Below are 12,610 nucleotides of genomic sequence, written 5' to 3'. Positions count from 1 at the left end.
CTCGGGCTTTTTGGTTTTGGTTTGGGCATTTTTTTTCTTAGCAAGGTGAATTCTGTTGCCTGATACATTTATATCAGCTATATTGAAAAAAAGGAGAAACTATGGTCGTGTCATAAGTGGTGTATATCTCACCGAACCTTTACTGAACACTTATCTGAGGGCTGCAGTTTTCTACTGCTGACTCTACGAAGGTGAAAACATAAGACCCGGTCCTTGCCTTCGGGCATGCTACCATCATGCCATTATAATTTAATGTAGCAAAGGAAGGATAAACAATAGGGGAATCACAGATGAGAAGCCGGTCCAATTAAGCCTGGAAATTCTGGAAAAGCTGACCACCATCTCACATGTGGACTTAATATGCAATTTCCATTGAGGACAAACCCCAGGTAAGCTTGGATTCATTGTGAATTAAGATCCTGGCTTTACCGCTTACTACCTGTGTGACCTTGGGCATACAGTAGATACTTATGAAATTACTCTAACCAACACCACAGGCAGTAAAGGTGGCAAAATCAAGAGCTATAGGGGTTTGTGAATCAGTTATACATACACATACATCCACTCTTTTTGTATATTCTTTTCCCATATAGGCCATTACATATATAAAATATATATCTACTTTATATGTAAAATAGATAATTAATAAGAACCTGCTGTATAGCACAGGGAACACTACCCAATACTCTGTAATGACCTTTATGGGAAAAGAATCTTAAAAAAAAAAAAAAAGAGTGGATATATGTATAACTGATTCACTTTGCGGTACACCTGAAACTAACACAACACTGTATATCAACTATACGCCAATAAATTTTTTTTTTAAATGATCATTAAAGAAAGAGCTATGGGGCTTCCCTGGTGGCGCAGTGATTGGGAGTCCGCCTGCCGATGCAGGGGACACGGGTTCGTGCCCCGGTCCGGGAGGATCCCACATGCCGCGGAGCGGCTGGGTCCGTGAGCCATGGCCGCTGAGCCTGCGCGTCCGGAGCCTGTGCTCCACAACGGGAGAGGCCACAGCAGTGAGAGGCCCGCGTACCGCAAAAAAAAAAAAAAAAAAAAAAAAAAAAAAGAGCTATGGGAGTTTGGAAAAACTTGATGGGTGACATGAGACTCAAACTGAGCCTCGGGGGACATGTAAGAATGAGGTAGAGTGAGTCTGTGATACGAAGAGGCCAGTTTGGGTGTGAGAAACGAGAAAAATTCAGAGGAGGAAATATGCATGATGTGTGACCTAAAAGCAGACAGGTGCGGGGACTTCAGGCAGGAAGAACCAGACAGCAAATTCCAAGACCACAGACAATCTCTGAATGTTTTTCATAAAAGACTGAAAACGTGTCTTTCAAAGCTTCCATTCTTCTACCCTCTTACATTCCTCACTAATTTCTTTCAAATATACACTTAGACATACTTAATTGAATGTAATATTTTGCCAGCATTTATGGTAATTACTTCTTTTCTTTCTTTTATTAAGGAACAACAAAATTTTATGTAGAATTCAGAGCCCCGATTTTCTCAGTTAGCTGTAAGTTATCTGATGTACTTTGCAGTAAACCAGCATCTGCGAGAGTTATTCTTCTCGTAGAACAAAAGAACACTCCTTAGATTTTTAAACGTACAAACGTGCACTATTCACATCTCGTACGGTGAAGGTAGAGCAAGTAGTTAATTCATCTTATTCAAATCTATTATCTCTCCTCCCTTTGTGCACAGTGTTTTATAAGTTTTTCTGCATAGAACTGAATTGGCTTTTATGCCACAGTTTAGAAAGAAGGAAGAGATGCACGTAGCCACACTCTAGACAGAGATACACCAGATGCAAACAATACCTCTCTGCAATGTTCACAAGAGATTTATCACAGGAAAAGGGGCCAGAAGAATGTGGACATTTCTGGGTTACTGTGCTATTCCCTCCTGCTATTCTCTAACCATCTCAGACAGGCTGACAGAAACTATTGTTATAACTTCTGCTGGTGTCGTATTTATACACCGTATCGGCGAGGCTGCCAGACCTCAGGAAAGGCAGGCACTATAATGGGCTCTTTCAATTTGCACACAGAAACTTTAAGAGTCTATTATCAGGTTTACCTACAATTCCTATCACCATTGCTGAAAAAATAGCAAATGGCACCAGCAGGCTGAAAATAGAAGAATGTCTGTTGTATGGAGAATAAAAGGAAACAGTTTTAATTTCTACTGCGACATTTCACGTCCCATGACCACCTCCTGTAATTTTCTTTTTGACATGAAAAAGTTTGTCACGGGCAGGGTAATAAGGACAGAACTCTTGTTATAGGGTGACCTGTCAGTAACTGTGCAACCACGTTCAACTGCTAGATCATTCACACGCTTCTGACGTGTGATTCGGCAAGGAGGCCAACGATGAAATACTCATGCGAATGATCCTGCCTGCATACATTTCTGTTTACTTAGAAGTCAGCAGGCGACCGCAAGCTTCAAATCTACACCTCCCTTAACACGGGATATGTGGTGAGGGATCAAAATCAAATCAAAGCTCTAAGACTTCGTATCAGGAGCAGCTAAAACACTAGTGGATCCTGTGCTTCTGTTTTTCCACCAAAGTTGGCAAGAGTACGGCGGATAATCCCGATGGAAAGAACTATTACGAGAAACTGTTGGGGAGGTGCGTGTGTGTGTGTGTGCGGGCCGGGGTGAGGTGGAGAAAGGAGATTCCACATGCGTTCTGTCATCTACTGATGAAAAGTTTCTGTTTCTATCGCAGCTTTTGACATCTTTCTATTACTTTTTAATAAACTCTGGATATAAAAAAAAACTAAGCCTATAGAATATCAATCGACCTTTATGGAGAACTTACTGTGTTACTTCTAAGTACTATTAACTCTTTAATTCACACAAAGCCTTTTGACATAGATTCTATTTTTACCACCCATGTGTTACAGATGATGAAACTGAGGCACATAGAGTTTTTAAGGAAAGAGGCCAAGATCACATAGCTAGTAAGAGGTAGACCAGGGATTCGAACCCAGGAAGTGTGGTTTAAGCGTGACTGGACTTATGCTGACCAATGTTACAGCCACAGTCACTCAGGGCTGCCGAGGAATCAAAATAGGACTGACTGGAACTGAGATGCGTTGCATGTGTAAAATACACACGGAACCGCACTTAGGAAGAGAAGGAATGTGATAATGCCTTGAGTGTTTCGCATCTCATTAAAAACTTTTATATTGACTACATGCTGAAATAATGTTTTGGGTATATTGGGGTAAATAAAACATAACTAAACGAATTTCACGTTTCATTTTACTTCTGTAACGCAGCTACCAGAAAATTCTAAAATTACACATGTGAATAACGTGAGGAATAAGTATGACCTTATTATTATCTTCGGAGGCATTAATAAAAATCGTCATCATTATAGGGATAACATCTCTATTAAACACTTACAAGCCAGGCACTGGGATAAGCCAATGTCATCAATAGTGTAGGTACCACCCTCTAGGGGGCATTCTAGAAATCTATGGGTCCATTTTTTTGGTTGTCCCAATTTGGTGGGTGCTCCTGGCATCTAGCCAAAGGATGCAGGTGGTATAATAAATCTTGGGTCAGCCTTGCCCAATGAAGAATGCCACTGAAGAGTCTCAGATGAACATTTCATAACTATCTCAGCCTAACTGACTCAGCCTAAAACCTTACATAAAAACATAAAGTATTTGTTGCAGTTTTAATGCTTAATGCACTGAGTTTTCCAGAAATTCAGCTACCATGTTAATCAAGGAAAGATTACTTTGGTCAGAACTTTACACAAGTTGTTTTTACCATTTTAGCGAATTACATGACTGATATCGATGCTGCCCTTGTATTAGACTTGCAGATTCAGCACACCTGTGTTTATACTGCCATCTCTGCCATATTCAAGCTGATGTAAGCACAAGCATCTTGCTTGCATATGGGCGGTACCTATACTATTGATGACATTGGCTTATCCCAGTGCCTGGCTTGTAAGTGGTTAATAGAGATGTTATCCCTATAATGATGACGATTTTTATTAATGCCCCTGAAGAAAATAATAGGATATTTATTCCTCATGTTATTCACATGTGTAATTTTAGAATTTTCTAGTAGTTGCATTAAAGAAGTAAAATGAAGCATGTGAAATTCATTTAATTATGTTTTATTTAAAACCCAATATATCCAAAACATTATTTCAACATGTAATTGCTTCATGTCATTTAGATTTGTCATGCATGGTCATTTACGTATCAAATACATATTATTTTATTATAAATTGCTTTCCTTTTATTTTTTCTTTAAATTAGATTTAAGAAATTATATTCATTTAAAAATTATGCATGTAGTTAGCCTGTATTATGTACAAGTTATTTTTCAGAGAATAAATGGTGCATTATAATATATTAATTTAAGAAAGTAGCTCTTGCTCCAGTAAGACTGAGAACGGACAGGCTGAATTCTTTATACGATTAACTCATCGTGTCTCCCCAAATGACAAGCTTCGATGTGCACATTAGGGAACTAGTGGAATAAACTGTGGCACCTCGTCCCTGTGGAATGCTGTGCAGCTATGAGGAGAAACAAAGTTCTTTCTGTATCCCTGGAGTGATCTTCAGAATGTCATCTTAAGTGGGAAGTTAAGTCAAGAATACTATACACAGCACTTGTTCTCAAAGTGTGGTCTCTAGACCCGCAGCAGCGGTATCACCATCACCTGGGCACTCGTTAGACATGCAGAAAATTGGGTGCTCTCCTAAACCTACTGAATCAGAAGCTCTGGGGATGGGACTGGCAATCTGTGTTTTAACAAGCCCCCAGATGAGGGGTTTGCAGGTGAATGTGAAAGCGATTGCCATGCAGCGCGCTACTGTTTATGGTGGAAGGGAAGGGCATACAATGCAGACACATGCATATGTAATTACACTATACATATATCTTTATGTTTGTTTGCATGTTTTTAAGAGATAGAAGATTAAACCGTTAAATAAACAAGAGATAATACAACTATATAAAATGGTTACCTGTGAATGAGGGAAGGCTGAGGTACATGTGCAGAGCCAGACTTCTCTGAAGATACTTCAAGTTGTAGGTTTGAATTTGGAATCATGTTACATACATATAAAACTTTTGAAAATACAAAATAAAACAAATGAACCTATGTATCAAGTTGACGGCTTAATAAAAGAGAATATTTCTAGTGATTTTAAAGCAGAGTAATTTGATGTACTCTATTAGGACATAACTAAGTAGGACAAAAAGAACTACAAAGATTTCTTAAATTCTTCTCAGTAATCGTTTTGTTATCCATGATATTGATATTGATATTCTCAAACTACTGTAATGTCGACATTACTACTGGATCAAGGAAATAAGTGATTATGTTAATGCCATTAGGAATTTAGAATTTCACTAAAAGAGAAAAAAATGTAAAATCAAACAATTTAGGGTAAAAGAGTGTAATTCTAACTTTAAACTGGCATTACTGCTATGAACTATAATATATGTCCTCTTGAGAAATTTTCTCAGTTTGGTCCACTAAAAGGGCAGGAAACAAATGGCCAACCCACTAACAAGATGTATCCCTGGAACACAGCTGTGGTCTCAAAATACCATTCCTCCCTAAAAGAAACCTGAGTTCCCTGAGAAATAACTGAAGTCAGGCCTAGGGTAGGAAATGTACAAGATAAGCCTAGCCATCCTGTCACACTAGAAGTTAAGGAACCTATTACAGACTAAGCTAATGTCAAAGGACTCAACAGCCAAACTGAAAAGGTTTCCATTGACCAAAGATGGGAAAGTCTGAACATTAATAAGTATAATAATGACAACAAATTAAAATACGTTAAATATGTTTAAAATCCATTAATTCACAATGATATCAAATAACGAAACACATAAAAACCTTCATTGATCATCTCTGAAGTTGCTAGAAAGTCATCTAAAATATTTTGCGAACTGGAAAGGGAAAGAGACAAACCTGACCTGTCATTCCTGTACTAATTGTATCTCAGGGTAACAAAATAATTGATGAGAGATATTTCTCTCTATAGAGTATTTAAGCTAATAAAGGAAGAAAGAATTGTACAACTAGACTATCACCATTTGGCAAAACCTTCAGGAAATGATGAGTTTAGACAATAATTGTCCTGGTAGCTACCTTAATAAAGAGGTGTAACCTCAGAGAATTACACATTTCCTATGAATTATTCTTGGAAAAAAAAGGAAATAAAAAAATTCAAACAAATTAAACTACTACCTTACATATTTTAAGGGAACATAAACAACTCTACAGAGCCCACCTCAATATTTTCACTACTCTTGTATATATGGAATCTTTATAATAAAAAGATTTAAAAAAACTAAAATGGATACCCATGAAAACTCTGAAAACTGATTTGTATATAAATCACAGTGAATTAACTTAAGCAGATAAAAAATACATATGAAGAAAGATCATAAGGCTTGCTATCCTATTCCTCTTGGTATTCTCTCTAGGTCCTATCACTGTACTTAAGCTCATAGTAGGTACTTAATAAATTATTACATAACAATTGCTCCGATTTTTTCCCAAGGCTGCTGCTGCTTAAAATTATTAAATAGAATAAGAACAGGGATGACAAAAATTATTGTTGACACTTAGCTTAATATAACTTTCACTGGTGCACAATTTTTTAAAAATGAGTATAACATAATGGTATTGTTCTGTAAAAACAATGATAATTTTGGTTTAGACTAGAAATCATTTTTTTTAAAAAAATGTAATAAGGAGTATTAAAAACACTTTGATACCCAAAACGTTTAGTAAAATATTTTTCTTAAAAGCAGATGCATTTAACTCTATACTGAATGTCCTAAATAAGTATATCTTTAGAAAAACTTTAGAAAAATATGTTCCACTTATGACATCTTTGCATGGTTTCAAAAATAAGTAGTAAAAATCTACGAGAAAGAAATAATCTTTTGAGAAATTTTATTAAAGATGATTTTTAGCTTCCTGGGTCATATAAACTGTTTTCTTTATTATAAATAATAACCATATTAATTTTAAACAAGAAAAAGGTGGGTAACACCTATCACAAAATCTATTTTTATATCTCATTTTACAAAAGTCAATGTTAACTAAATTTCATTCTGTAGACTATAGAATGGATGCTCTTAGAAAAAAAGCATTTCATGGTCAAATGCATTTGGGAGATACCATATACTACATTATTTGTGCAAATTCAGAGTACCAAGTCACATACAATAGTAAAGGCTCTGAGAAGTCTTCTAGTAGAAATATTCCCCACGAAATTTGTAACAATACATTTCCAAAATTTACTTGATGATGGAACCCTCTTGTATAATGTTTCAATGTTTTATAGAACAAGCATTGGAAATGCTGGCCTAAGTTCAAGTGCCATTTTCTAAGCCATTTTTAATCACAGCATGCAGACCATATAGAGAAGATCTCTCCATAGTGTCATTTTATACACAGGAAAACATACACACACAAGAAATCAGTGAGCTATTGAAAATCAGAAGCAAATTATTGTTGGGTTTCAGGAAAAGAAATAATACCCTTTGATTCACAGACTGGTATGAATAATCTTCCAGTTTTAAAAACTAAACTCTATTTTTACTATTTCAAAATGTCAATGAAAATGGCTATAAAAGTTAACATAGCTAATTTTTACTATGATAGAATTGCATACCTTATAACTTGGAATAATTACTTCTACTATAGTAAAATTGTTTCCCTGAAAAGTAGGATAGAAATTCAGTGACAGTGTCTAATTTTGTCGTATTCTTTTTTATTTTATTTATTTATTTATTTTTTTTTTTTTGTGGTATGCGGGCCTCTCACTGCTGTGGCCTCTCCCTTTGCGGAGCACAGGCTCCGGATGTGCAGGCTCAGCGGCCATGGCTCACGGGCCCAGCCGCTCCGCGGCATGTGGGATCTTCCTGAACCGGGGCACGAACCCATGTTCCCTGCATTGGCAGGCGGACTCCCAACCACTGCACCACCAGGGAAGCATATTCCATTGTTTGACTCATTTAAAAACTCAACAGTGAAATAACTTTCTATGAAAACATTAAATGGAGCCCAAACAATCCAAAACTTAACAAATCAGACACAGCAGGAAATCCTGGGGTTATGACTTGATAAGGCTATTTATGTGGAAGCTGCCGTTCTCTGCTCTTGTGGAGGCTCTCAATGGGACAAGGCCCTCAGTCAGACCCCAGGAAGGTACAGGCGGCTTCTCCCTGCGGTTGGCCCTGGAAACCTAACTTGCAAGATCAACTATAGCGCTTTACCTAGCCACCTCTGAGGCTAAAAGAGACAATGCAGTGTGATACTGGAAACACACACATGTAAGGAGAGTAGACGACCTTGAAGTATATACAGAGACCAGAAAAGAATGGAAGGAAACAAAGAAAATCATATTACGTAAAGACTTCGAAAGCCTTTCATTTCAGGCTACAGCATCTTAACAGGCAATACTTAGTCTTTTTCAAAAACTCTAGAGCCCCTTTGGAGCCAAAAGGGAATAGACAGAAAAGAATAAGGGAAAAAAAAATGCTGGAGAGAGACACTATTGTGTTTTCTTCCTCCTTAACCCCAGCCAATTTATGTGTCTTGTCTATATTATGTTTTCCAGAAAGTAGCTCAATACTACAAAGTTGCCATCAAAGGATGTGTTGACAGACTCTTCCGGCAGCTTGTTCTGAGAGAATTAACACAGGCTGTGAAGTTGAAGTAGGGTTCTAGTGCCTGCTCCCTTGTACCATCAAAGAGATTAGGCAAATTTTGGTCAGCCTCGTGTTTTTTCAACTAGAATATGGTAGTAATAATTTAAAGAATTACCTGTGGATGTATTTTCTAGAAGTGCTATAGAACTGTTGCTCTTCATATGGAGTTCATCATCTCTAAGAACTCTAATAGAAGTTAATATTTATCTTTTCATAGATTTTTTTAAACACTTCATGAAGTTTCTTAAAGGGTGTTTATCACTCCTCACAGGGTATAAATGTATTTTATTTGTCTTTGTTCTACCTTTTTAAAACATAGATGGTTCTCAATGAATATTCATTGAAAATGAAAGACAAATAAAAACACTGTTATGGATAGGAGGTGACATCATCAAGGTGGGGACATAGGTTGTTCCCAGGAAGCCCTCACAGTATCAGCTAACAACTATCCATAGACAAGACAACGTTGGGAGAATCCCAGAACCTATGGGGGCGGCGGCGGAGAAGCTGAAGCACCCCCTTGGACCAGAGAGAGAGAGCAGGGCGCGTGACAGGGGCAAGAAGAAGCGCTGCACTCTGACTGCATTGCCTCTCCTCGGGCCAGCACACTTCCACAGCCTGAGCACCTCCCTGGGCTTAAGGTTCCTGCAGGGTAAAAAGAGAGCCCCAGGTTGACATCCAGCCCCCGCAGTGTTGCGGGACGCGTCCTGGAAGACCCACTAGGATCTGGCCTCATGGGAGTCACTGGGAGAATCTGAGACTCAACGACAGCGGATGAGAGAGAGATGGAGAAGAGAGCAAAGCTTAGAGCACCCAGCACTCAGATCTTGGTGAACCCCATTCCTTCTCACGGCAGTCCCCCAGCAGAGGTCTCAGCCAGTGGCTCTGCCCATCTGCAGAGCTGAGCAACTGGTCCTGTCTGGCCAGGGAGCTCGGGGGGGGGGGGGGAGGGGGGCAGTCCTGCTTGATTTGGGTCCCCAGTCAGCGGGCCATACTGGCTGTGGATCCTGATCTACCACAGTGCCTAGACAGGGAAGCAAATTTGTAGCCCCTCCAGTTGTGTGCATTCAGGAAGCCTGGCCAGAGAACTTGGGCAGTCGTGGAGCCTATTCTACAGCCCCACTCAGGCAGGGAGCCAGGCCAGCAGGCCCATCCAACAGTTCAGTGTCGCCCCTGGCCCTGTATAACTGGGCAGCCTCAGCGTCCAGCCAACAGCACTGCCCAGAAGCGGAGCCCAGACCATGGCTCTGCCCAATTGCTTTTTTTTTCTTTCTTTTTTTTTTTTTTTTTGCATTACACCGTATTTATCATTATGAGAAGGGTGAACTAAGATATCTGTATCACTTTGGTATAATAAACAACAATCACACTGTACTTACCCTATTGGTTTCCTGAGAGGGAAACATGAAACAATTAAACATGGGATTAGAGAGTAAGTAACAAGGGCCTTAAAAATCGAGAAAAGGAATTAGAATTAAGGGTCTCTGAGAATGTTTCTTTCTTTGATCTTTCTTTTGACTGTGAATTGATGGGAAGTTTGGGGGTGAGTGAATTGATGGGAAGTTTGGGGGTGAGTGAAGCAGGAGTTAATTACATTCTCCTTTGACTTGTTAATACAAGATAAAGATGGATAAGTTACCTTGTGATTATTTGTTCTGTGATTATACCCCAATCACTGTGTCAAAGCCAAAATACTTGTGATTGCTATAAACACCTACGTATGGCTTCTCACGTGCCAGGATCTGCTGTTACTAAGCTCTGGACGTTTTTCCTTCATTCGTGTAACATCCATACAGTGCAGTGAGACAGGCATCACCACCATCTGCCCCATAAAGCTAGTCAACAAAGGCAGAGAGGAAAGGAAGTTACCAGAGCTCACCAGCCCACAGGCCGCCAAAGTGGGATGTGAACCTGTGCAAAATGGCACCAGAGTCGGTGCATGCAACCATGACACTGCAATGCCTTCCAGTGAAACACTGAATTTAATGAGAACGAGAATGGGGGGTAGGGGGCTTGCCAAGTTAGGTTTCCTTTAACTTACACGACTTGTCAATCACCAGGTAGGGGTCTTACATTACTTCCTTTATTGCTAATATTGAATTTTGATTTGAGCATGGCAAGCTCTCACTGGTTAATTTTTAGAAAAATGGCACGTAGACTTGTGTTGTTTCTGTTGGATTCAGATTCAGAGGCAGCAAGAACTGAGGCAGATCTCAATTCTCCTCGAATAGCTGAGGCTAGGAGTAACATCCGTGGCTCACATGGGTTCTGACTCAAATACACTATAATTTTAGAGGCAGACTTTCGGTGCTTTTATATACTGTGGCTGCCACAAATGTACTTAGTGAACTTAAATTAATACATGATTTATTGCCCTAATGATGGGACGTTAATACTGCTCCCCTTCTAAGAAGTTCTAATTATTGTTAATGCTTTCAACCACGTTTATATTGGTTCTTGTGTACAGGTAGCAAGCTGGACGGCCCAGCCCACTAGCCCACAGCAGCACCTGCTCAGGTAGAATAGTCAAGCCGTAGGATCTGAGCGTGTCGTTGTTTCAACCCTGGGTAATTTTTCTAATGTGGATAAGATGGTCTATACTGTTCTGTACCACCCCCGTTTTACACAATTCTCAGTATATGGAATCTTCAGACACTAAATAAAATCGGAGCAGTTATGATGTTCAAATGTCTAACGATTTACACAATGAAAACAACCCACTTTTTGTGCCAATGATTTCGACAAGTTTAAGCCTGACTCCTATTCTTCTGAGACTTTTTATAAGCTTGATCGTCCATTCCTCTTCAGCTGGGGCTGAGGTAGCTGCATCTTGACATGGTAATTTACTTTATGATACACAAAGTGGTCCTCATTGTTTATGGATTTTGCATTTGCGATCACCCCCTTGCTAAAATGTATTTGTAAACCTAGCGCTGAAGTACCATCTAGTGTCCCTAAGCACAAGAAGGACGTAATATTCTTTACAGAGAAAACATGTGTTAGACAGTCTTCATTCAGGCATGGGTTAAGTGCTCTTGCTGTGAGTTGAATGTCAATGAATCAACAATATACATTAAGAGAGGTGTTTAAAACACACACACACACACACACGCACACACACGCACACAAACCTAAAAGAAGGTTATGTACTGATCAAGTGATGAAAATGCTGTGACCAGAGGCTTGCAGGAATCTAACCCTATTTTTCCCCTAGGAGCAATGGCTCAGTATTCATTAATTCAGTGCTCCTGGAGATGTTATAGAACATAACTACTGTGAACAGTGAGAACTGACTGTCTTTACTTAAGTTTAGTAAACAACACACCTTTTATTTAAAAGTACCTTTTGCTCTGATTGTCAGTTTAGATGTTGTCCCTTCCTTGACATCTCGTATTGCCCTTCAGCTGTAACCACATTTCTTTCATCCTCTTACAGGAAAACATTTATGTGACCCAACCCAGTGTTCAGGTCTCAGCCTACATCTTACTTGACTCGCAGCAGCATTTGTGAAATTTACCACTCTCTCCTTGGAAATGTGATCTGACTTCCTGGAAAGCACATACCTGGTTTTCTTTACACGCTCCTGGCTCCTTCATCTCATGCTCTTTTGTTTGCTTCCTCTAACTCATCTTGACCTCTAGGTATTAGTACCCCAGAACTCAGTTCTCAAACCTCTTCTCTGATTTCTCTCCAGGTCCTTATTTGACACCACGGCATTAAATACTCTCTACATGCTGTTTGTTGCCTCCCTAATTTCTGTTGTCAGCATCAATGCGTTACCTGAGCTTGACAACCAAATATCCAATTGCCCCCTCCCTCCAAAAATGGGATATTTAACATATATTTCAAACTTAATATGTCCAGCATAAACTACCGATTCTTCCTT

This window comes from Phocoena phocoena, chromosome 21 (genome assembly GCF_963924675.1).
Source record: "Phocoena phocoena chromosome 21, mPhoPho1.1, whole genome shotgun sequence".
Taxonomy (NCBI): domain Eukaryota; kingdom Metazoa; phylum Chordata; class Mammalia; order Artiodactyla; family Phocoenidae; genus Phocoena; species Phocoena phocoena.
The sequence above is the reverse complement of the archived record's forward strand: the minus strand, read 5'-3'. Positions refer to the sequence as shown.